This window comes from Perca flavescens, chromosome 6 (genome assembly GCF_004354835.1).
Source record: "Perca flavescens isolate YP-PL-M2 chromosome 6, PFLA_1.0, whole genome shotgun sequence".
Classification (NCBI taxonomy): domain Eukaryota; kingdom Metazoa; phylum Chordata; class Actinopteri; order Perciformes; family Percidae; genus Perca; species Perca flavescens.
Genome location: NC_041336.1, coordinates 5,622,300 through 5,649,283, shown reverse-complemented (window position 1 = coordinate 5,649,283; position 26,984 = coordinate 5,622,300). Strand labels below are relative to the sequence as shown.

General features: G+C 39.6%; 1 long non-coding RNA gene across 1 annotated transcript; it reads left to right on the top strand.

Annotated features, from left to right (window-relative positions):
* Window positions 1-19,673: 19,673 nt before the first annotated feature.
* On the top strand, window positions 19,674-20,275 carry LOC114556661 (uncharacterized). Its single transcript, XR_003692724.1, has 3 exons — window positions 19,674-19,807; window positions 19,953-20,056; window positions 20,132-20,275. It is a non-coding gene; the product is annotated as an uncharacterized LOC114556661 (long non-coding RNA).
* The last annotated feature ends 6,709 nt before the right edge of the window (window positions 20,276-26,984 follow it).

Sequence of the window (26,984 nt, the reverse complement as noted above, 5' to 3'; positions counted from 1 at the left end):
GCATTCAGTTTTTATGCTCCACATATCTGGAACAAATGCCCAGAAAACTGCAGCAACTCTCAGTTCTTTTAAATCAAAACTAAAGACCTATCTTTTTTATGTTGCCTTTCTTTAAATAACTGTTCATTTGTTATACTGAAGTTGCATCGATGACACTGTATGACACTCGATAATCTGCTGTTTAATGTTTAATTTCTTATACTGCACTGTAACTTTTATTTGCGTATTTTATCTCTGTTCTTTAAATTCTTATACTGCACTGTCAATTTTATTCTTGTCTTTTAATGTTTTAATTTGTTTTTTAATCGTTTTCTAACTACTCTTTAATGTTTTATGTGAAGCACTTTGAATTGCCCTGTTGCTGAAATGTGCTATACAAATAAAGCTGCCTTGCCTTACCAAATTTGCAATTAGCCATCAATTTTCATAAAACGGCCCATATTTGAGCTTTACATAGTTGATTTCTCGCATAAAAAAAGTCTCAGAAGTGAATTTTGTAATGGAATAGCAGAGATCTGCGCAACCTAGATTCAGAAGATGTGGTGTAGCATATGTAAATGTTGGGGCGTGACAAAGACTAGAGACTAGAGCCAAATGAGGAGGAGCCAACTCGGTGGCTCGTTGGGATTTGCCCGTTTTCAGTTTGGGAGATTTGCAGAGGAAAGGTGTCAATGAGATTTTGAGGTTCTATGTATGTCCTATTTACCCACCAATCTCATTTTTCAACTATGACAAGGTAAAATCGGTTTTGCATTCTATCACCCCTTTAAGGTCAATGTCCCATATATTTAGAAGTAGATTTGTCCCCCTCAAAAAATATGAAAGACAACCCACTCCCCAAAAGAGGTAAAAATAACTGTTCAGGGGGCTCAAAACATGTACAGAAAACAATAACTGTCTATTTGTGCTACATCGAGGGGTTAAAGAACACAACAGGGCGTGACAAATAAAGATGTGATTTCTTGTCTTTCATGTAGATTTAAACTTTGGAGCTTTAACAAGGTCTCATTCTGTAATAGAGTTGTTGCTGATAAGTACATGATTCCTAAAAAAACCTCCTGAAACACGTGAAGAGGTTTTGAATATGTAGAAAGTTTTGAACAATACAGAATAATAATATTACCCCAAGTCAAGGATTTCAAATTCCTTGGGGTCTTGTTCGCGAGTGAGGGGACAATGGAGCGGGAAATCGGTCTTGGCGTCCTTATCTCCGCTGACATCTCCTGGACAGATAACATCACAGTGGTCATCAAGAAGGCTCAACAGCGGCTACACTTCCTGAGGGTTATCACCCCACAGTCACATTAGCTACAAAAGAGAGCGACATGCACTCGCTTGTGGGCTATCCTGGGCGTACCTAGCCTACTTCTGGTTGCTTGCCAACAGTAAACAGAAATTCTCCGGTCCTACCTTCAAGCACGTCTTAAAAGTTACTTCAGAGGTATTGTTAAGTCACAAGAACGATGTTTTTGGATTTAAAAGTATTTCTCTATAAAAGTAACGAAATATATGAGATAAAATGCCAAACATATCAGATATATACAGAAATACGATGTCCTGAAGCGTTTTCCACCTTCTTGAATTATTTTCTTCGCCCTCGAGTCACTGACATACGTCGCTTTGTCGCATCGCTCAGCATTTGCATGAAATAGACTTCTTGTCTATTTTGGCCCCGTCTTGCTTGTGGCAGCGGCGAGCTCATCGCTGGCAAACAGCCCCTCCCATTGAAAATGAATGGTAGCCTGTCACTTTGTCTCGGTCTCTTGTATCTAATGTGACTGAGGGGGTCAGGAAGCACAACCTGGACTCCAACCTGCTGCTAATCTTCTACCGCTCGCCCATCGAGAGCCTGCTGACGTACTGTATCCCTGTATGGTACTGCAGCTGCACCGTGGCAGACAGGGATAGGCTACAGAGAGTAGTAAAAGCAGCACAGAAGATCATCGGCTGCCTTCTCCCCTCCCTGACGGACATCTACACCTCCCACTGCCTCAGCAGAGCAGAACACGTCACCAAGGACAGCTCCCGCCCTGGGTTTGATCCGTTTGACCTGTCGCCCTCAGGGAGGCACGACAGGTGCATCAGAACAAGGACTAACACATTCAAGAACAGTTTCTTCCCAAAAGCCATAACCACTTTGAACTCACACATGCACTGACTTCACTTCACAGTCTACCCCCAACCTCCAGACTTTCTTCTACCCATCAAATGTGCAATATTTCATATTTAATACTTTTGATAACACAATAATTCTGTGCAATTTCATTGCTGTGCAATATCATTATTTCACAATGTGTATCACACTGTATACAAACCATATTTATCTTTTTTTCTATTTTATACATGTATATAGGGTCTAAAAACTGTGCACCTTATCCCCCATTCTTTTGCACTACTTATTTTACTCCACGTTGATACATTTCTCTTACGAACATATCGACACTGGAAAAGGAGTTGCTTCAATCTCGTTGTACATGTGTATGATGACAATAAAAGGCATCCTATTCTATTATCAGCGCAGCAAATTTATCACACCATATTAACAAAAAAAAAAGCTGAGCCAGAAGGCAAAGATCTCGATCAGTTTTCGTTCCTACCCTCACCGATGGTCTTGAAGGATGGGTCATGATAATTTCTTTAATAAATAAAGACATTTGCAACATAGATTGTATATGGTGTAAAAAATTCCCCAGAATCCTAAGAAATTAAGTGTTTGACGTTGAAAATGTTATGTGGGAGGACCCCTGACCTCCGGTTGTAATGTTTCACCTCCCTTGTTGAAAAAAAACCTACGTACTTGGACGGCGGTAATCTATTTGTCACCCAAAAAGGGAACCGGACACAAACGTTGCTTGAAGTGTGAATTAACACCTTTAAAAGGAGAAAACTTGAGACCTTAGCGGCTAACCAATCAACAACTGGTACACTGTAAACGTTACCACAGCCATGTTAAGACCAAACATTTGTTTATTAACATGAAATTATTTTAGGCTACGAGAGTCAGACTTTGTTTCCCCTGTGGTCTTATCTTATAAGACACTTTGGGCAGTAATGCCCACGTAGATTTCCTGTTCACAACAACACATTATTATTAGCTGCCTAATTGAAAAACAGTCACATCCTCAAAGTAGAAGTCCAGTAAAGACCATCACAGCAGAGCAGACTCCCTCCTAACAGCTCTCATACAGGACTACAGCAGGACTTTAAACATTTGTTCAGGATGAACAGAAATCCACAGGAGGAAAATGGTAATTAAAAATACTCTAATGTTTATGTTTCTGTATGTAAATCTACTAAATGTTTATGTGCCAGGATGTTGTCTACATTTGTGTTTGATGTTTATCTTTCAGAGGAAATCGAGGAAGAAGAAGATGACTATGTTAATGTACCAGCATGCACCGGGGAGAAAATGGCAGCTCGTCCAGGTACATTTCACACATTTAATATTGTGAGACATGACATTTATTTATCATTCATGATGTTAAAAACTGTGTATGTTTGAAGATTGAAAATGTGAATGTTTAAAAGCTCAGCTTCTTTTTTCTGTACCGTAAGACTTGATGTATTTAAAACACATTTTACTGTTAAATTAACATTATTTAGTAAACTGAATTCTTATTTCTCTCTCAGACCAGAGGTTTCTCTGCTTCTCTCAGTATTTTCTACTGATAGCAGTGTTTTGGCTGATACTGTTGGTCATCATGGGCCTCCGTATCTACTGTGAGTACCACTGTCTTAACTTGTTGTTAGTCCTTATTTTAAAGGATTTGATGAAGTCTGTCTAATGCCCATATGTTCATAGAAACAGTTATTGCTTGGTGTAATCCTTCCTCCTCTTCCAACATGACGTAATGACGTCACGTAAACATACAGGCCAGTTTCTAAAGCCAAATGGTAGGGTTATCTGTACGCATTTTGAGCTATGCGCATGTATGTATATACGGCTACCTGTATGTCTGCCATATACAGCACGTTGCAGCTTGCTGTCACGTGACACGTCTGAGCCCTCCCACCATTTTGGGATCCTATCGGTAGAGTACAGCGTAAGAGCGACACAGACACGGAGCAGGAAAGACGGCTCGAGGAATTAGCATCACGGGGAACGGGTTGGGTTTAGGAAAATAAGAAAGCGACGGTTGACTTTAGGAAACGTGACACGTGGGACGCGATCCCCGGTCTCCCGGATGAAAGTCCTGTGTTGTTTGACGGCGTAAATTCACACGCAATCGCAAGGTAATGTAAGTCAAAAGTTGATGAACACGCTAGAAAGCGAGTATGCGTCTTCCTAACACGCCAATAATGGCATCTGAATTGACGTGTCATACATAAGCCACTACATGAGATCAGTCGGCCTCTTACTGGTCATTTTCAAAGATGTATTCCAATGTTGATTTGAAGGGAGGCTTTAGCAGTCTGAGTTAACTGTAGGATGCTTGTAGGGTACAGATTTGATCATTGGCAAATGATCAAAGACGTTTTATCAATATTAATAAAGTTATGAATATGGTTATTAATAACTTTATCAAATCGACAAACAATCAAAACGGGGCACCACCCTGCAAGTCAGGGACCAATAATCTACTGTGGAACAGTCTCATTTCTGTGGTAATCCTTTAAAAAGGAAATAAAGGAAGGGGTGAATCCAAGCACGGACCTGATCGACAATTATTACAACAGGTACACAAATAATCACAAGCAACTGCTAATTAAGTTATAATAAGATTTATTAACGTCACAATTATCAGTAGCTAATCAATAATCCTTCGATAATAAACTTATTATCCTATATCTTAGGATAATATCACAACCAAAACAAAGCAAAAACAAAGCAGCATGGACACGTCTGTGTCTGTGTGTGTGTGAGTGTGTGTGTGAGAGAGTGAGTGAAAAAGGAGGGGCGGTGTCGAAGTGTAGTTCTAACACAAAAACAACTCCAAAAATGGCTACTCCTGTGAGCTGCACAAACTATTTAGCCTCAAGAGGGCGGTAGTGGTGCTGGGTGCACGGAGAAGGGGCTGAAGAAGCCGGGGGGGTTGCTAGGCAACGCACACGCTTAGCCGGTATGGTAGCTAGTTCCTGTGTTAGCTCTGTACGAACGTAAGCCGATTCCACTAGGCTAAACTACAGCGTTAGCTCGGGAGCTACGCGGCTAGCCTGTGTCGTGTGTGTGTGTGTGTGTGTGTGTGTGTGTGTGTGTGTGTGTGTGTGTAAAAGAAGAACGAGAAGACGAGTAAAGAAAAGAGGCACTCTGATCTTAGTTATCGATAATGACCCAGTCCCCCTCAGCTACTCAGGTCTGGGCTAACGTGTAGTTAGGACAGACTCTGGGACTTTTGTTTTGCTGAGGAAAACGTCACTATAACCACTCCAGTGGCTAACAGCTGATTTTCGCAATTTTCTCGCAGACAGTAACTAATAACTCCGTGAAAGGAATGATTTAAGCAGGTAGCGATTACAGTTATACCCAGCTACTAAACACAACATAACCAACGGTATAATGATCGATTATACATTCACAGAACAGATTTATAGTCACATATGGACCAGTACATGATTAATCAGATCACCTTAATGGCAACAAGTGGTAGCAAACCCTTTGCTGATTAATAACAAACCAAAACGCACTAGTTCTAACATCTTCCCAGAACTGTGTACAGCCTTACGGTGTGCGTTGTTTGTCAGTTAAATCTCTTGCCAGAGTTTAACGATCCGTTTCGTCCCGAGCAGGAGACGATACGTGATCCAGGTCGACAAAACAAGAAACAGAACTCCGTCCTTTTCTTGAATCCAGGCTGATTAAACCCGCTGCAGACGAAGGAATACTCGGCCAGTATTTCCTCGGATCCCCTTTGTATATCAGGCCGATATAAAATTGTCCCAGCTCAAAACTCGACCAGCGAGGTGATGCTAGCTAGCTAGTCCGGACTAGTGCTTCCTGTCAGCAACCGGGGGTTACCGTGAAAGCGAAGAAACACACGCACCGACAGCTTTTATCCTTCCTCCGCCTCCTAGTGGCGGGGTGGTGCATTCAAAGACCCGATAGCCAATGGGAAAAGTGCAACCTTATCACAGGTGTGAAGCAGTTTGCCTTGCCGTCCTCGTGTTGAATGCACAGTCTCCATTTTCCAAAGTGGTGGCTTGTAGGAGTTTGGTGAAACTGGCTTTGGGATTCACATGTAGGCCAAGATCCTTTGTCTTGCCTTCAGCTCAATCTGAGCCAAATCACTGTTTAACCAGCTTCTTGGTCCCCAACACAACCTTTTTAGTTCACTCTGTTTCTCCAGGCAGCACTTCTGCTACAGAGTGATAAAAACACAAGAAAAATATTTTAAAGTTAAAAAACTTCTTTTGACAAACATATGGACACCTGACTATTGTTCGAAAATAGATATGATGTGAATCCATCCTGTAATGTCTATCATTATTATGTTAAACAAGTGTCATAAATCGATACAAAAAAATAAATAATAAATCACCACAATGACTAAGAAGCTCATTTTCATTTTGCAGTTTAAGCACATTAAGTCATGAGAGTAAAAGTGAGGAACAACTTATGCTACAATTACACGTGGCTGGCTATTTTCATAAACGGACATTTCAACCTCTCGGCATTCAGAAAATTCGTTTATATGTACCGATGTTTAAATGCCGTCAATCCAGTTAAGAGCATGCCAGACCTGTAGGTGGCGGTGTAACGAGAAGCTCAAGCCCACGTTAGCCAATCAGAATCCCGACAATAGCAACAACAGCAACCAATCACGTCGTCTTTCTCTCTCTCGGCTGCCTAAATCTCCGTTTGTCTCAGTTTACATGCGAATGTGCAAACAAAGTTTTCCAAAATCTACACTTTGGCCGGAGTTTTTATAAATAATCGTTTTCTGTGATAAAAACGGGGTTTTCATGTAAATGAGAGGCCAAACCGCAGGAAAATATCTGCGTCTTCCCTTCGTGTCAACGGGACATTAAAGAGGACCAATCACTCAAGCTCAGTGGAGCAGTGATAAATACAGCCCCAAAGTAAATAAAGGTATGTTCAGATCCCATTAAATGGGTCCAGTAATAACCATTAGTAATACGTTGTAATGTTGTTTGTCTTTGTAGTTTCAGAGAGACCGTGTAAAGCTTGTCAGGAGGGCTGGGTACTCAACAAGTCCAGCTGCTATCTGTTTTATGACGCTGATCTTCCTGATCAGAAAACCTGGGAAGAAGCTCGAGAAGACTGCAGAGGACGGAGTTCAGATTTCATCGTTATAGATCATAAAGATGAACAGGTAATAAGAAAACCAGCTGTTTTTATGATGCAATTATGAAATAAAAAAATGTATTGTTATGTACGTCTAAACGCACTGAATCTGTAGATCACAGTGTGATTATTTAAGTGTTGTTTTTGAATATCTTATGACCGTTTCTCTTGTCAGTACGTAACCCAAAGTAACAGCTGGCACCTTTACACATACTGGATTGGCCTGAGAGCTGAAGGAGGGAGATGGAAGTGGATCGATGGAAGTGATCTGACTGAAAAGTAAGAGATACATTCCTAAACACTTTGAATCATAAATCTATCAGCCTTGGTCTAAACATCATGTTCTTCCCTCGGTGTCAGCGGCTGGACATCTGAACCACTACCACCTCCTTCTGACGGTCAGTGTGCGGTTTCTTTCCAAGTCAAAAGATGGAAAACATACAGTTGGATATCAGCGAGCTGTGCTGAGAGAAGGCGATGGATCTGCAAAAAGAAGGCTTTATGTGTTTAAACACTGCAGTCAGACTTGAGAAGGTTACTGGATACTCTGCATGATAATATCAACTGGCTTCATAAATATCAAACTATGAAAAGCTCTATTTCACAATTTAAATGTTTTGTGCTCTGTTTTCATGAATAGAAATGTAAAGGACCTTTTTTGAAAAAGAAAGGATATCTTTACAGTGAATTATTTTCAAAGCCGTTTGTCTCTAATAAACAGAAACTCATATGTAACGTCAACACAGTCTCACTCCCTACTCGTCAAATGTATGATGCATGGTCAAGGACCCTGGCGTCAATTTTCAACGAAATAGGGGTACCCTTGACGTTATTTTTCGACGAGGGGGGTCCGTCAGATAGACATTCATGTTATTCCCTCACCGTCGGATATCGACGAAAGAAAAAAACACGCCCCCCGCCCCTTAACTCGAAATCTGTGACAGTTATTGGTATTTTTAGCCCAATAATCGCTGTTTTAATCAACATTATTCACGAGATATTATCATGGTTTATATGTATTTCTTTTTATGTTATTATTTCGGTATATTTCGGCCAGGGAAGCTGGATTGCTTTTTTGTTGATTTATATTTTTTAAACTATAATGCTACATCTATCAACATTTATTTAGATGTTATCATGGTATTCATTTCTTTACTTTAATAATATTATTTCGGTCTTATTACCGGTGAAATATTGCAGTATATGCTGTAATACAGAACATTACGATATGATCCGAGCAGGAAGCATTCAAAGCCGATAGGCCTATCCCACAATGCAATGCGGCCATTCATTTCAAAGAATCGGGCAGCGATCAGCTGGTCTTTAACGCCAGGATCGCTTCAATATACATATATACAGTCAGTGGTCAGTATCACTACAATATACATATATACAGTCAGTGGTCAGTATCACTACAATATACATATATACAGTCAGTGGTCAGTATCACTTCAATATACATATATACAGTCAGTGGTCAGTATCACTACAATATACATATATACAGTCAGTGGTCAGTGGTCAGTATCACTTCAATATACATATATACAGTCAGTGGTCAGTATCACTACAATATACATATATACAGTCAGTGGTCAGTATCACTACAATATACATATATACAGTCAGTGGTCAGTATCACTACAATATACATATATACAGTCAGTGGTCAGTATCACTTCAATATACATATATACATATATACAGTCAGTGGTCAGTATCACTACAATATACATATATACAGTCAGTGGTCAGTATCACTACAATATACATATATACAGTCAGTGGTCAGTATCACTACAATATACATATATACAGTCAGTGGTCAGTATCACTACAATATACATATATACAGTCAGTGGTCAGTATCACTACAATATACATATATACAGTCAGTGGTCAGTATCACTTCAATATACATATATACAGTCAGTGGTCAGTATCACTTCAATATACATATATACAGTCAGTGGTCAGTATCACTACAATATACATATATACAGTCAGTGATTGTGTCACCAGCAACAACACGTTGCTCAGTTTTGTTCCAGTAAGTTATGAACCATAATAACGTTTAAACGAATCCGCGAAAAACTCCGGAAGTGACGTAGTACGTCCCGCTCGGCGGATACGAAGATAAAAATATATAATATTCGTAATATTGATGTTTTTTTCTAACGATGTATTTGAGGAGTTAAACAATAAAGATAGTTATAATAATAAAATACAGTTTCATGTATTTGTCTCATATATTGTGTGCTCGGCCGGCCGGCGGGCCATTTCACGGCAGACAGCAGAAAGAGGAGCCGAACGAGTCCCCCCACCCACCCCGGAAAAACTACAAGTGCTCAAGCTTTGTAACAGCTTCTGTGGCGTTTCTTATGGGAGTTGTAGTTTTAAAGTATATTGGTATATTTCTCATAAGTAGAAGTTGGCAGTGTATAATTTTGGATACACCCTGGGGTTTTTTTGGGATGGGGAACACACCAGTGTCATCAGATTTTAAAAATCGAATCGTTAAATAGGTGAATATAGCTTATTACCATATTTGACAGTGCTTACAGTGGATAAACTTTGGTGACCATATCTACATGACAGCGGAGGTCCAGAGCTTTCTATAACAGCTGGTTTTATGTGTGTAGAACCTTCTGTTGCTAAATGACAGGCCTTCATACATGTACTGGGTTCAAGGTTCAGAGGTCAATATTTCAAAGCAGGAGTAATGTATCCTCTTCAGACTGACATATGTTACTCTCCAGCTTGAGACCTTTCCAACGATGTGTTTGCTATAGTCCTACGACAACGTTTTAATTTTTACACATCATGGAGACCACTTAGCAGGAGATACTTTATTGTCCCCAGAGGGATATTTGCCTTGAGTTCAAATGCTTCACAAATAACACTTGACATATTGTTTTATCATACAGATGACATACTTAAAATAAAAAAACAACATGAACAAAGTGATATAGGCTAGACTGAAGCACATCACACAGCAACAATCTATTGCTCATCTTTCACAAACCGTGACAAGAGCAACACAACCATGCTTCATATCATGAAGCTATTGCACACCCTCAATCTCAAGCAACATTATTTAAAGTTTTAAATGAGGTAGGTCCAAATTAGGCCTATATCATCATCAAGGTTTTTATAGTTTAGAAATGTTAAGTTTACCCATATCTTCTGCCAGAGGATAAGAGCTCATACTTGGCATGGAGAATAAAGATAGAGCAGACCATATTCTGTGTGCTTGCCTGGAGAGACTGGTTTCTATTCCTTACACAACCTTCATGAGAGTCATAATAAAATTCTCTGTAATGCAGCCTTGTATAACATAAACCATCTGATTCACCGTGGGTGTTTGCTCTAAATGATAACACACACTTTCAACACGGGCCTTCCAGCCATAGGTGCATGTTGTCCATATGAACACCATTGGGCCTGTAGGAGCAGAGCCGATGATTGGTTCATCATTTATGACCTCTGATATCCTCTGACCCAGCTCTATCTCGAGAGTTACCTCAACTTCAGTTTCAAAGGGGGGGGGTCAGTTTTTCTTAGACATGAGTAGGGGGGGGGCACCAAGGAAAAAAGGTTGGGAACCACTGCTCTGACCCATGTCATGACCCTTTTCTCAGCTTGTCAAATGGTTTAATGAGATGTGTGAGTTTTGTCTTTGTGCAATAGTGCTGAGGTAGAAGTGTGCCAAAAATGCCATATATATATACACAACATATATATATATATACATACATACACATATATATATATATATATATATATATATATATATATATATATATATATATATATATATATATATATATATATGTATATGTATACATACCCAAACAATATACATCTTACTCAGTGAACAAAAACCTCGGTAACAATCTGCTTATCCTTTTAATTTCCTGAAAATGCTTCTTAAAACTAGTCCCTTCTTAATTTTGAAAAGGTACAAGCTGTAACCACGGTGATTGATATGAGGATCATCTTCTGAATATAATAATGAATATGCTAGGCCTACCATAAATTGATATTTCAAAACAGCAGTGTGATTTTAAATCAAACTAAGTCCCACACATAAATATACTCATTTTTTTCCCCTTTAGTCTTTGCTATTAATATTCATCAACTGCAAAATTAGAAAATTGCGTTTTTAAATAACTATGTATGGAAAATAAAATAAAAAATGCTTCTCTTTATATATAGTTTAAATTGTTTTTCACAGCAGTACAATTCAAAACAAATTCAAATTAGTCAAACAAGCCATTAAGCTGTATTTGTAAACACTCAACTGTAGGTTTTTTATATAATATATATAAGGCAAATCAAAGTGCTAAATATAAACACAATTTTTTCATTATAAGTATTTTATTGTGTAAAGTCTCACGTACAACGTGGAACATTCTTTCACAGACGAGATGTGGAATTTCCACGTCACTTCCGCAGATTCGTTTAAACGTAGACAAATACATGAAACTGTATTTTAATATTATAACTATCTTTATTGTTTAACTCCTCAAATACAACATTAGAAAAAAACATTAATATTACGAATGTTAGGCCTATATATTTTTATCTTCGTATCCGCCGAGCGGGACGTACTACGTCACTTCCGGAGTTTTCCGCGGATTCGTTTAAACGTTATTATGGTTCATAACTTCCTGGAACAAAACTGAGCAACGTGTTGTTGCTGGTGATACAACCACTGACTGTATATATGTATATTGTAGTGATACTGACCACTGACTGTACATATGTATATTGTAGTGATACTGACCACTGACTGTATATATGTATATTGTAGTGATACTGACCACTGACTGTATATATGTATATTGAAGTGATACTGACCACTGACTGTATATATGTATATTGAAGTGATACTGACCACTGACTGTATATATGTATATTGTAGTGATACTGACCACTGACTGTATATATGTATATTGTAGTGATACTGACCACTGACTGTATATATGTATATTGAAGTGATACTGACCACTGACTGTATATATGTATATTGAAGTGATACTGACCACTGACTGTATATATGTATATTGTAGTGATACTGACCACTGACTGTATATATGTATATTGAAGTGATACTGACCACTGACTGTATATATGTATATTGAAGTGATACTGACCACTGACTGTATATATGTATATTGTAGTGATACTGACCACTGACTGTATATATGTATATTGTAGTGATACTGACCACTGACTGTATATATGTATATTGAAGTGATACTGACCACTGACTGTATATATGTATATTGAAGTGATACTGACCACTGACTGTATATATGTATATTGAAGTGATACTGACCACTGACTGTATATATGTATATTGAAGTGATACTGACCACTGACTGTATATATGTATATTGTAGTGATACTGACCACTGACTGTATATATGTATATTGAAGTGATACTGACCACTGACTGTATATATGTATATTGAAGTGATACTGACCACTGACTGTATATATGTATATTGTAGTGATACTGACCACTGACTGTATATATGTATATTGAAGCGATCCTGGCGTTAAAGACCAGCTGATCGCTGCCCGATTCTTTGAAATGAATGGCCGCATTGCATTGTGGGATAGGCCTATCGGCTTTGAATGCTTCCTGCTCGGATCATATCGTAATGTTCTGTATTAGCCTATACTGTAATATTTCACCAGTAATAAGACCGAAATAATATTGTTAAAGTAAAGAAATGAATACCATGATAACATCTAAATAAATGTTGATAGATGTAGCATTATAGTTTAAAAAATATAAATCAACAAAAAAGCAATCCAGCTTCCCTGGCCGAAATATACCGAAATAATAACATAAAAAGAAATACATATAAACCATGATAATATCTCGTGAATAATGTTGATTAAAACAGCGGTTATTGGGCTAAAAATACCAATAACTGTCACAGATTTCGAGTTAAGGGGCCGGTGGCGTGTTTTTTTCCTTCGTCGATATCCGACGGTGAGGGAATAACATGAATGTCTATCTGACGGACCCCCCTCGTCGAAAAATAACGTCAAGGGTACCCCTATTTCGTTGAAACTTGACGCCAGGGTCCTTGACCATGCATCATACATTTGACGAGTAGGGAGTGAGACTGTGTTGGTAACGTATAGGTGAATTGGATAATATAAGTATGGCTAGTGAAAATTATAATGATTTGCCTGAAAGGGCACTAAACTGTTAATTATTAACTATGAATGTGCTTTAATTCTGCTTTGTTAGAGATGTGAGGTTTATAATTTGTATATCAGCAGATTGATGAGAGGGACAGACAGACTGCTCAGCTTCCTGTTTCCTGTGTTACCGATTATATTGTTGCTACTCATGAGCCAAAATGGAGGAACAGCATCACTTGTTTTTCTTCAGCATTTAATGCAAATAATATTAAGTAGTGTTTTATCTATCTACAAGCAAAGTCCTGTTTCAGCATTTAATGTAAAGTGTTTGAATATGCAGTGTTTTATCTATATAGATTGTTTTATCAATCTAGAAGCAGTCACATTTTATTACATCGCGGAAAAATGCGACACATTGTTATTGTCTTTATCTTACATATAGTGTTGAAGTGAAATATTTGGTTTTTATTCCAAATATGGAAATAGCTCACAACAGGATGGTGGAAGATGGTGGAAGATGGCACCTAGAGGTTGTGCCAAACAAATGAAATTAATATAACAAAACTAGGCATAGCTCACCACTAGCGCTACAAACAAAACAAGTCAAACAAAAGACCTAACCTGCTTCTCTAAAAAAAGATAAAGAGAACATTACACAGGCGGCAACAACCACTAAACCTGGTGTATCTATACAAAGATCAACTACGTGCAAGATGTACAGAGTACCCCAACTTACCTAAGGTCCTCAACCTCCACGTCACAAAACTCTACAGTTTAATTACCAAACAGCCACAGCTTAAAGGACAGGAAGACTGGCAACCAGCCAGCAGCGCAGTGCAAGAGAGAATCCCACCTCTCAGGAGTCCTCCTTTTATTGACTTCCACCTCAAAAGCTGATTGGCCAACTCCAAACACAGGTGGAAAGCAATCATCTCAATCACCAGGGGTCTTATTTATAAAACTGTGTGTAGGATCCTTAAGTGTACGTACGCCCAAAAGCCCAAAATGTCGTACGCCAAAAAAAAGTCAGATTTATAAAACCGTGTGTACACCTGTGAGCAATGTTCCCTTTATAAATCAGAGATTACTTACAAGCGTGCGTACGTGGATCAGCTTCTTATCCCGCCCTGTACACGCCCATTTTAACCATAACTGGTCCATGCAAAGCCCCTTGTGGATGCTGATCAATATGTTAATGACCCTGGCAGTTACACCGAATCATGCCGAATCATGACGACTGGCGGAGAAAAAAAACAAAAAACCTTTCAGACACTTAGCTGTCTGACATTTCCCTCTGGAAACAGCCAGTTGCCCCCAGAATGGAGACCTGTATTACTGGACCCAATTCAGTACATAGATCCAAGGGAATTTAAATCGGCATATTAGCCAGTCATCGTCATGGTCCCTGAAGTTTCTCTCCTGATTCTTCCATTGAGGGTTAGTCCTCCTGCAGGGCCAGCAGTGCCATCAGGCAGCATTACGCATTGGAGTCACTGCAGTATTTATATGTTTATAACAATTAGAGTGATTGTTAACAATTTGCCAAAATCACAGCATCAACTATTTGTATCCCCCCCACCCCACGATACAATCTGAAGAATAAAGTGTAATAGGCAAACACACTTTTCTTCATGCAGGTTTTGTTATGAACAGTATTAAAGAGGGTAACGATTGCGCGAGAGCTTATCGGCTGTATTTTCAGACTTAGACATTTGATGATATATGCACAGTTTTAAAGACAGATATTTAGATATTTACACTGTGTTCTGCAGTTATCTAATACTAGGGTATTTGATGCTATCCTGTATTCTATGCAGTCGGGCCATCTCCTCCTCCTGCGCTCCATGGAGGACAATGTGACGGTGAGACAGCGCCAATTAAATATTAAGAATGAGTTTTGATTTAAGATTTGAGTTGGAGGTGTTTATGGAACAATTATAACTCAGTACAAGCGCAAATAACACTGCTGGATTTCATCTTCATGATATGGTGAGAAGAAATGTGCGTGAGGTATCAATACTTAAACATATTAAGAGTAATCGTTATTCCCACATTTACTCTCTGCAGTCTGACTTCAGTTCACCACCTCACCATGTTCAGTTGTTATTAATTAACAATATGTGATAACTAGTTGTGTTGAAGTTTTGAATGTTTAAGAGTTATTAATACATCACTGCGTCCATCAGTGCTGCTCGTCTCAATGTAGATATTTATTCTCAACATGTTTCGTCACAAAACAACACACACACCACGATGATGTTATTGACCAAGTTTTGACTTAATGAAAACAGCAAAAGGAAGAATTTCATGTTTGTCAGATTGGTCTTTAGTCTCAGCAGAAAGAAATAATCAAATCTGATTATGATAAAAGTTAGTGTCGGTTGATGATAGGTTTTTCATCACCATTAAAGGAGAAGACTTGAGGTAATCGCTACTTGCCAAACAACAACTTTTTTTGTACATTTCAGACTTTGTTCCCCTTGTGATTGTGCTCTTATAAGACACTTTGGACAGCAATGCACACTATAACCTACTTCCCCTTCACAACAACACGTTATTAATAGCTACTGAATTAAAAGAAAACAGTCACAATCTCATAGCAGAAGTCCAGTAAAGACCATCACATCGGAGCAGACTCCCTCCTAACAGCTCTCATACAGGACTGCAGCAGGACTTTAAACATTTGTTCAGGATGAACAGAAATCCACAGGAGGAAATTGGTAAGTAAAAAAACTCTAATGACTATGTGTCTGTGTGTAAGATATTATGTCCTATATTTTAATGTGCCAGGATGTTGTCTACATTTTCGATTTCATCTTTCAGAGGAAATCGAAGAAGAAGCAGCAGCTAACTATGTTAATGCACCAGCATGCACTGTGGATAGAGTGGCAGCTCGTCCAGTTACATTTCACACATTTAATATTGTTAAACATGAGATTTATTTATCAAACATGATGCTAAAAAATGTGATAGTTTGAAGATTGAAAATGTGAAAATGTCTTTAAAAGCTCAGCTTCTTTTTTTCTTCTCTACAGTAGGACTTGATGTATTTAAAGCACCTTTGACTGTTAAAGAGAGCATCATTTAGTAAACTGAATTCTTATTTCTCTCTCAGACCAGAGGTCTCTCTAGGGCAACAATAGGCGCACAAAAATGGCTCGCTAGTGCCCCCTAGAAAGTTAAGAAAATTGAGCCCCTGCAGTGCGTTTAACGTAGACTCACGAAACTTGGTAGACATCTGTAACATGTCAAGATGTACAAAAAACTTCATTAGAGCCATACCCTAAACCCAACAGGAAGTCCGCCATTTTGAATTAAATGTTCGAAATTAGTGCAATTTTGGCCATTTCCACGTCGTACTTTAACGAACTCCTCCTAGAGATTTCATCCGAACAACTTCAAACTCGGTCTGTGCCATCTTAAGACGGCGTGGCCGTGGCAGGGCGGCCATTTTGTGCGTTTCGCTGCCGAAACAGGAAGTGGGTGTAACTCGAGTGTACGTTGTCCGATTACCTCAAAACTTTTCAGGATTCATAAGAGTCCAACCCTGAGGACAAATAAAGGCCGATATTTACTTAAAGTCATAGCGCCCCCTAGTGGCAACAGGAAGTAGGCCTAAAAGTCAAGGTGCTATACTTTAACGAACTCCTCCTGGAGATTTCATCCGATGGACTTCAAACTTGGTCTGTACCATCCCAACACCTTAACGATGAAAAGTTATTAAAAGAAAAACTTTTTGTCAGACGGTGTGGGCGTGGCGTGGCAACCATTTTGAGTGTTCAGCGATGAACAAAGAAGATGTTGTAACTTGAGTGTACGTTGTTGTGTCTGCCCAAAATTTCTCATGATTGACAAGGGTCCAGGCCTGAGGACACCTACAGGCCAAAATTGACTTTTGGTCATAGCGCTGGCAAAAGGAAATCTGCCTTATATGACAAACATCATCCGATTTGCATGAAACTCAGAATGTGTGGTCTACGTGTTATACTGAGCCGCCCCCTATAATATGACCACGCCCACTTACTCAGACCACGCCCCTTTCATAACATTTGAACCGTTTAAGGTAGAGTCTTGTGTGAGGTGTCATTGAACTCAGCAGAGACTTCGTTTTTAATTGGTCATGGTTTGACCCGCCCCCTATGCTTCAGCCCCGCCCTCTTTCATACAATTTGAACTTTTTAAGGTATACCCTTGTGTGAGGTATCATTGAACTCAGCAGAGACTTCCTTCTTCATTGGTGATGGTTTGACCCGCCCCCTATGCTTAAGCCCCGCCCCCTTTATTAAAATTTGAATAATTCAAGATAGACCCTTGTGGGAGGTATCAATGAACTCAGCAGAGACTTCCTTCTTCATTGGTGATGGTTTGGCCCGCCCCCTATGTTGAAGCCACGCCCTTTTGAATTAATGCTGACCCATCTAAGGTAGAGTCTTGTGTGAGGTATCATTGAACTCAGCACAGACTTCCTTTTTAATTGGTGATGGTTTGACCCGCCCCCTACGCTTTTGCCACGCCCCTTTTCACAGCTAATGAACCGTATGACGTAGAGTCTTGTGTGAGCTATCGTTGTACTTGGCGGGGAGTTCCCTTTTAATTGTTGACGATTCGCGGCGTCTGAGTGCTGCGCAAATGCGCGGTCGCAAGGATCGGCGTCCACCGGTAACCCCGACGCGCGCAGAGGCGCAAGGGCCCGTCCATCGCTGCTCGCAGCTTTAATTGTTTTTGGATTTAGTTTCATCCCCAGGTTGGCAAGTAGCACTCTCCAAAATACTGATTTGCCTGAGTGGGTAATATCAACCTGAGTCACGTTAATTAGCTCGTAGGTGGTAGCTCAAGTTTGACGTGCTTCGGTGATATTTTAATTCGGCTTTACACAATGTGCATATGGCTTTCGACTTGTCTACTGAGCCGTCCAGGAGTTTTGGAAAATAAAAAGCGCCATTCAGAACTGTGTTGCTGCTGTCTTTCTCCATCATGCCTGCAGCCTGCAGCAGTAGGAAGTATCGCAGCTTGATGATAAGTAACGGTGCGGCAAAGGGTCAAAATAGTAGCCTGTTAGGCACAAAGCCAAGCCGAGTGAAGTGTAAAATAAATTAATAAATGCCGGCATGCGATTAATGCGATTAAAAAAAAATTACGCGTTATGCTCGATCCTTAATCGCATCGCGATTAATGCGTTAATGCAGACAGCCCTAGTTTTAACATAAGAATTCAGCCCAAAATAACCTATAAACAGACCAAGCAGAAGCCACCTGCACACAGAGGCAGACTACACTAAAGAGTGTTCAGGGGTAACCTAACGCCTAACATATTCTAGAAGACTTTGAACAGACTTTGAAAAGACTGATGTCTGACACCATCTCATATCATAAGACAACCATCTCACAGCTAACGTTAAAGACTGTCATAATATGTAAAGACTGGAGATCTTGCAGGGTCACACATTGCAAGACTATGACTAGACTTAATGCTGCAGAGTTATAAAATAACAAAAAAGATATGTAAAGATAAAATTAGATTTTGGCAAACTTAGGCAACTGAAGTAGAACTTTGTCCTCTATCTCTTACTTTGGAAGTGCATTAGAAATATTATTCTCAATTATGAACAGGAGGAATGATCAGAAAATATAACTCAGTTTTAATGTCCATATGAACACCTATTGTTTTAAGGATGATCTGAAACGTGAATCCATCCTGTAATGTCTATTATTATAATGTTCATCACCAAAATTGCATTATCACTATGACTACAAAGCAAATTTTTTTTATTTTGCAGTTACCAATCGCAACCTCAACGACAAACTCTGCGTCGTAGAAAAGCCAATCACAGACGTGACCGCAGTAAACCAGGAGCTGGAGACACGAAACCAGGAGATGCAGACACGAAACCAGGAGCTGGAGACACGAAACCAGGAGCTGGAGACACGAAACCAGGAGATGGAGACACGAAACCGGGAGATGGAGACACGAAACCGGGAGATGGAGACACGAAACCAGGAGATGGAGACGCGAAACCAGGAGATGGAGACACGAAACCGGGAGCTGGAGACGGAGAGGAACAACTTAAGAGGACAAATACAAAACATCAGTCGAGCTCAGTGGAGCATTGATAAATACTGCCCCAAAGTAAATAACGGTGTGTTAAGATCACAATAATGAGGTCCGATAATAACCAATAATAATAATATCACAATGCAGTAATGTTGTTTATTGGTTTCTGTAGTTTTAGAGAAATGGTGTCGACATTGTCAGGAGGGCTGGAGATTCATCATCAAGTCCAGCTGCTATCTGATTAATAACACTGGTCATTCTGATCAGAAAACCTGGGAAGAAGCTCAAGAAGACTGCAGAGCACAGGGTTCAGATTTGGTTGTTGTAGATGATGAAGATGAAAAGGTAATGAGGAAGCTGGGAGTTTTTATGACACAATTATGAAATAAAATGTATTTTCTCTACATACGAAAACACTGTGTGTCTGTAGATCAGTGTGTTTATTAAAGTATAGTGTTTAAATATTTGATTAATGTTTTTCTCTTGTCAGGATGCACTCAGTTATTTTAGACAGTACACAGACTGGTTCTGGATTGGCCTGAGGGCTGAAGGAGGGAGATGGAAGTGGATCGATGGAAGTGATCCAACTGAAAGGTAAGAGACACATTCCTAAACACTTTGAATCATAAATCTATCAGCCTTGATCTAAACATCATGTTCTTCCCTCAGTGTCAGCGGATGGATATATGAACAACCAAATGCTACTGATGGTCAGTGTGCAGCTTATGACACATCCAGATGGAGATCAGTGAGCTGTACTGACAGAAGGCATTGGCTCTGCAAAAAGAAGTCTTTATCTGTTTAACCACTGCAGTCAGACTTGAGAAGGTTACTGGATACTCTGCATGATAATATCAACTGGCTTCATAAATATCAAACCGTGAAGACTTCTACTTCACAATTCAAATGTTTTGTTTTAATAAATAAACATGTACAAGGGTTTTTTTGTTGTTAGAAGAGAAAATAAATATTACAAAGCTATTTGTGTGTCTGAAAAAAACAGACACTCAGATATAATGTATATGTGAATTAGATAATGGATTCTATAGCTACTGTCAACCTGAGAAAAATACAATGACTCACCTGAAGGGGGAATGAACTCTGAATGTGCTTTTGTTCTCCTTTGTTAGAGATGTGATGTTTATAATTTGTATATCAGCAGATTGATGAGAGGGACAGACAGACTGCTCAGCTTCCTGTTTCCTGTGTGACAGGTTATATTGTTGCTACTCATGAGCCAAAATGGAGGCACAGCATCACAAGTTTTTCTTCAGCATATTAATATGTAGAGTGTTTTATCTACAGTGGGGGAAATAAGTATTTGACCCCTTGCTGATTTTGCAGGTTTGCCCACTTACAAAGAATGCAAAAATCTACAATTTTAATCATATGTACATTCTAACAGTGAAAGACAGAATCCCAAAGAAAATTCCAGAAAATCACATCATATGAATTTATTAAAATTGATAACCATCTGATGAGGAAAAACAAGTATTTGACCCCCTGGACAAACAGCATGTTAATATTTTGTAGAAAAGCCATTATTGGCCAGCACAGATGTCAAACGGTTTTTATAGTTGGTGACAAGGTTTGTGCACATTTCGGCAGGGATGTTGGCCCACCCTCCCTGCAGACAGCCTCCAAATCATTCAGGTTCCGAGGTTGTCGCCTGGCAACTCGAATTTTAAGCTCCCTCCAAAGATTTTCAATCGATTCAGGTCTGGAGACTGGCTAGGCCACTCCAGAACCTTGATGTGCTTCTTCTTCAGCCACTCTTTTGTTGCTTTGGCGGTGTGCTTAGGGTCGTTGTCGTGCTGAAACACCCATCCTCGACCCATCTTCAGCTCTCTCACTGAGGGAAGGAGATGTCGGTCCAGAATTCCACGATACATGGCCCCGTCCATCCTCCCCTCAATACGATGGAGTTGTCCCGTCCCCTTGGTTGAAAAGCACCCCAAAGCATGATGTTGCCACCACCATGCTTGACGGTGGGGATGGTGTTCTTTGGGTTGTACTCGGTGTTCTTTGCCCTCCAAACACGACGAGTTGAGTTGAGGCCAAAAGTTCTATTTTGGTCTCATCTGACCACATCACCTTCTTCCAGGCCTCTTCTGAGTCGTCCAGGTGGTGAATGGCGAACTTCATGCGGGCCTGTACATGTTTCTTCTTGAGCAGGGGGACCTTGCGTGCGCTGCAGGATTTCAATCCATGACGGCGTAGTGTGTTACCAACCGTTTTTTTGTAACTGTGGTCCCAGCTGCCTTCAGTTGATTCATCAGTTCCCCCTTGTGGTTTTGGGATGATTCCTCACTGTTCGCATGATCAGGGACACCCCACGAGGCAAGATCTTGTGTGGAGGCCCAGACCGAGGGAGGTTGGCGGTGGTGTGGTGCTTCTTCCATTTCCTGATAACTGCACCGACAGTTGATCTTTTCTCTCAAGTTGCTTTCCGATTCTCTTGTAGCCCATCCCAGCCTTGTGCAGATCAACAATCTTGTCCCTGATGTCCGTAGAAAGCTCTTTGGTCTTGCCCATGGTGGTGATGTTGGATGCTGGTTGTTTGGGTGTTGACAGGTGTCTTTTATACAGGTAACGAGGTGAGGCAGGTGTATTTGATGTAGATAATTGGTTCGGATTGGGGCTGTGTCTTAAAGAAAGACTAACTGGCTTGTAGGAGCCAGAATACTTGCTGTTTGTCCAGGGGGTCAAATACTTGTTTTTCCTCATCAGATGGTTATCAATTTTAATAAATTCATATGATGTGATTTTCTGGAATTTTCTTTGGGATTCTGTCTTTCACTGTTAGAATGTACATATGATTAAAATTGTAGATTTTTGCATTCTTTGTAAGTGGGCAAACCTGCAAAATCAGCAAAGGGTCAAATACTTATTTCCCCCACTGTATCTAGAAGCAAATCCTATTTCATTACATTGAATTAAACGCTGTGACGCATCGTTGGTATTGTCTTTTTCTAACTATTCATACATATTGCTAACTCCATGTCAGAACCAACATCAGTTAGGAAGTTACAAAATCATTCAAAAGGACGTGCGAGATGCAGATCTAAAAAAAAAAAAAAAAAAACAGTCACAAAAATAAACTGAATAAAACAGGGTGCAACCTTAAAGCAGAAGTCATCTAAAAACATCACAGTGGAAAGATTTTGAAGACTGATTTCAGAAAAACGGTTTACAACAAAAAGTGTCTTGAGGCAGTGGTGGAATGTAACTAAGTACATTTACTCTAAGTACTGTACTTAAGTCCAATGTCCCATATATTTAGAAGAGGTGGATTTGTCCCGCTCAAAAAATATGAAAGACAACCCACTCCCCAAAAAAAGGTAAAAATAAGACCTAGACCTAGCCTGGCTCCGCCCTCCTACGTACTTCCGCTCTATTTTCATTTTCCTCCAGTACTCCATCTGGGTTTGCGTTATATTCTAGTCTTGGGTTTTTTATGGCCAAATATTTGGCGGTACAATCAGAGAACAGAGGGAGTGGCTGAGAACGATGATGTTGAGGTCATGCTCTCTAGAAAGATGCAAGCGAAGCCATTCGGTCCATTATGGCAACGCTGCAGAATATCCAGAAGTTAAAGCCCGAGCAAGACCAATCTTTGCTGAGTTGTGTTGGTGGCCATGATGTTATGGCCCTACTCCCCACGGGGGTTAAGAAAAAGTCTGATTTTCCAGCTCGCTCCGTTAGTGGTGAAGGAGTTGGCTAAGGCTAACGCTAGTGATGCTAAAGCTAAACCAGGCTAGTGGACCAGAGTCTGGTAGGATCAGGGTAGCGGTAATCTATTTTTAATCCAAAAATGGAACCGGACACAAAAGTTGTTTGAAGATGCTGCAGACACACAGTGTGAATTAACACCTTTAAAGGAGAAGACTTGAGATCTTAGCGGCTAACCAATCAACAACTGTGACGTCTTAAAAGCAGAACTACAACTCAAACACTTATCTGTGAAATCTCAATTAAATAGGTACACTGTAAACGTCACCACTTCCTTTCATAAAGGCTGTTACTTTAAAAAAGATTAATGATTCTCATCTGCTGGTGAGATAATCTATAATAGAACTAAACTGTGAGCATCTTATCTTTTGTCTAACAGTATGCTGTATTATTGTTTTTCATAATGCATGATGCTTTTGTAGCATGACAACACATTGGCATCAAATGCTTAGAAATGGCAACATTTACAGCCACGTTATAATCAAAGATTTGTTTAACATATACTTATTTTAGGCCACCAGAGTCTGTAGACAGTAATGCACACACTAAACTTCCCCTTCTCAAAAACACCTTATTATTAGCTGCTGAATTAAAAGAAAGTACATTTCTGACTTCGTTCCCCCTGTGGTCTTATCTTATAAGACACTTTGGGCAGTAATGCCCACGTAGATTTCCTGTTCACAACAACACATTATTATTAGCTGCCTAATTGAAAAACAGTCACATCCTCAAAGTAGAAGTCCAGTAAAGACCATCACAGCAGAGCAGACTCCCTCCTAACAGCTCTCATACAGGACTGCAGCAGGACTTTAAACATTTGTTCAAGATGAACAGAAATCCACAGGAGGAAATTGGTAATTAAAAATACTCTAATGTTTATGTTTTTGTGTGTAAATCTACTATATGTTTATGTGGCAGGATGTTGTCTACATTTGTGTTTGATGTTTATCTTTCAGAGGAAATTGAGAAAGGATATGACTATGTTAATGTACCAGCATGCACTGTGGCGAAAATGGCAGCTCGTCCAGGTACATTTCACACATTTAATATAGTTAAACATGAGATTCATCAATTATGATAGTTGGAAAATGTAAATGTTTAAAAACTCAGCTTCTTTTCTGTAGGAATCAAAATGTATTCAAAGCACCGTTGATTGTTAAATCAGCATCATTTAGTAAACTCTTTCTTTAAATTCTTATTTCTCTCTCAGACCAGAGGTCTCGCTGCTTCTCTCAGTCTTTTCTACCGATAGCAGTGTGTTGGCTGATACTGTTGGTCATCATGGGCCTCCGTATATACTGTGAGTACCACTGTCTTAACTTGTTGTTGTTAGTCCTTATTTAAAGGAACGGTTCACATTTTATCAAGTCTGTCTAATGGTCATTTATATATGGAAACAATTTTTACATGGTGCAATCTTTCTTCCTCTTCATACTACGTTCTGTGCAAATGTGGCGAGTGCCCTCAAATAGGGGAAGAATATTTGCATGAAGGAACTGACAACGTCACCCTAGGAAATACTATGTGAACATTGTTTATTGGAGAAATTGAGAGAAAGGCACACAGATACGATACGCAGTTCGTGAAATGGTCACGTTATTTAATCTATGGATTCGTGTTCACGGGGACGTTTTTTTCATGGTGGCCAGCACAAAAATGTAAAGTAGTGTATTTCAATAGGAAGCATATTTCGTGATCACAGCACAAATACGGTAGGGAGTGGTATGAAAAGCCGAAAATCAGTGTAGAGGGGTTGGTCGGGGTGGTGGATGGGTCAAACAATACAGGACTTTCACCCGGGAGACCGGGGATCGCATCCCGTGTGTGGCGTTTTGTTTCCCCGTAGTTTTCCTAATCACAACCTCCTGTTATTGTCGCGCGGCCGTCTCCTGCAGTGTGAGGCGTCCTTTCCCCGTTGTCTTCTTAATCACAACCGTCCCGTTATTGTCGCACTTCCCCAGCGGCCGCCTCCCGGCGTGTGAGGCGTCCTTTTCCTGTTGTGTTTTTCCTAAACCCAACCTCCGCCATCCCGTTATTGTTGTGCGTCCCAGGCGTGCATCTCGCGGCGTGTGAGGCGTCCTTTCCCCATTGTTATTTTCCCTACATGTTTTAACTAGGGCTGTCAAATGATAATTTTTTTTAATCGCGATTAATCGCTCAATTTCTATAGTTAATCGAGATGAATCACGTATATTATCACATGATTAAAATTCTATTATTTTGCATTTCAGAACTGTTTTTACATATTAACAATGGAAAGCAATTCTTACCAGTGTATCTTGATTGGGAATCAAATGAATGCAAAGAAAGTTACTTTATGAACTTTACTTTAACATTTGTATTTATTATTATTTATTTACTGTAAACAAAAGAAAAATGTGTGAATCTCTCATTATTGCACAATTCCTCAAAGTACCTAACTAAAAAACAAAAAATACCTATCCTTACCAGAGTCAATATAGTGTTTAGTAACTCCTAAATAATTTTTAGTTTGCAGCACCTTGCAGCAGTTGGGCTGCTTTCTCCATGTCGTACAGGCTGTATACACGTGAAACTACTGTCCTCCTCAACGGCAATGAGAAGAGAAGGTCAGAACATGCCAACCGTAGCACGTCACGTGCTACGGACGCGAGTCCTCTACGATGCTGACAGGTCTGCAGGAAGTTGCCACCCATTTCGCAAGAGATGTAGTAATTTATTTTGGGCTTTGGTTTCATCCACAGGTCGGCAAGTAGCACTCATAGCACTCTCCAAAATACTGTTTGCCCGAGTGGGTAGCATGCTAGTGGGTAGCATCAACCTGAGTCATGTTAATTAGCTAGTAGGTGGTAGCTCAAGTTTGACGTGCTTCATGATAGTTTAATTCGGCTTTACACAATGTGCATATGGCTTTTGACTTATCTACTGAGCCGTCCGGGAGTTTTGGAAAATAAAAAGCGCCATTCAGAACTGTGTTGCTGCTGTCTTTCTCCATCATGCCTGCAGCCTGCAGCAGTAGGAAGTATCGCAGCTTGATGATAAGTAACGGTGCGGCAAAGGGTCAAAATAGTAGCCTGTTAGGCACAAAGCCAAGCCGAGTGAAGTGTAAAATAAATTAATAAATGCCGGCATGCGATTAATGCGATTAAAAAAAATTAACGCATTATGCTCAGCCCTTATTTGCATCGCAATTAACACGTTAATGCGGACAGCCCTAGTTTTAACATAAGAATTCAGCCCAAAATAACCTATAAACAGACCAAGCAGAGGCAACTTCTGGAGAGGCAGACTACACTAAATAGTGTTCAGGGGTAACCTAATGCCTAACATACACTAGATTTTAACAGACTTTGAAAAGACTAATGTCTGAAACCATCTCATATCATAAGACAACCATCTCACATCTAACGTTAAAGACTGTCATAATATGTAAAGACTGGAGATCTTGCAGGGTCACACATTGCAAGACTACAACTAGACTTTGTGTTTTTCCAGGAAAGATTAATGCTGCAGAGTTATAACAACAACAACAAAGAAGATATGTAAAGATAAAATTAGATTTTGGCAAACTTAGGCAACTGAAGTAGAACTTTATCCTCTATCTCTTACTTTGGAAGTGCATTAGACAGATTATTCTCCATTATGAACAGGAGGAATGATCAGAAAAATATAACTCAGTTTTAATGTCAATATGAACACCTATTGTTTTAAGATAGAGCTGAAATATGTGAATCCATCCTGTAATGTCTATTATTATAATGTTCATCACCATAAATGCATAATCACTATGACTACAAAGCTAAGTTTACTG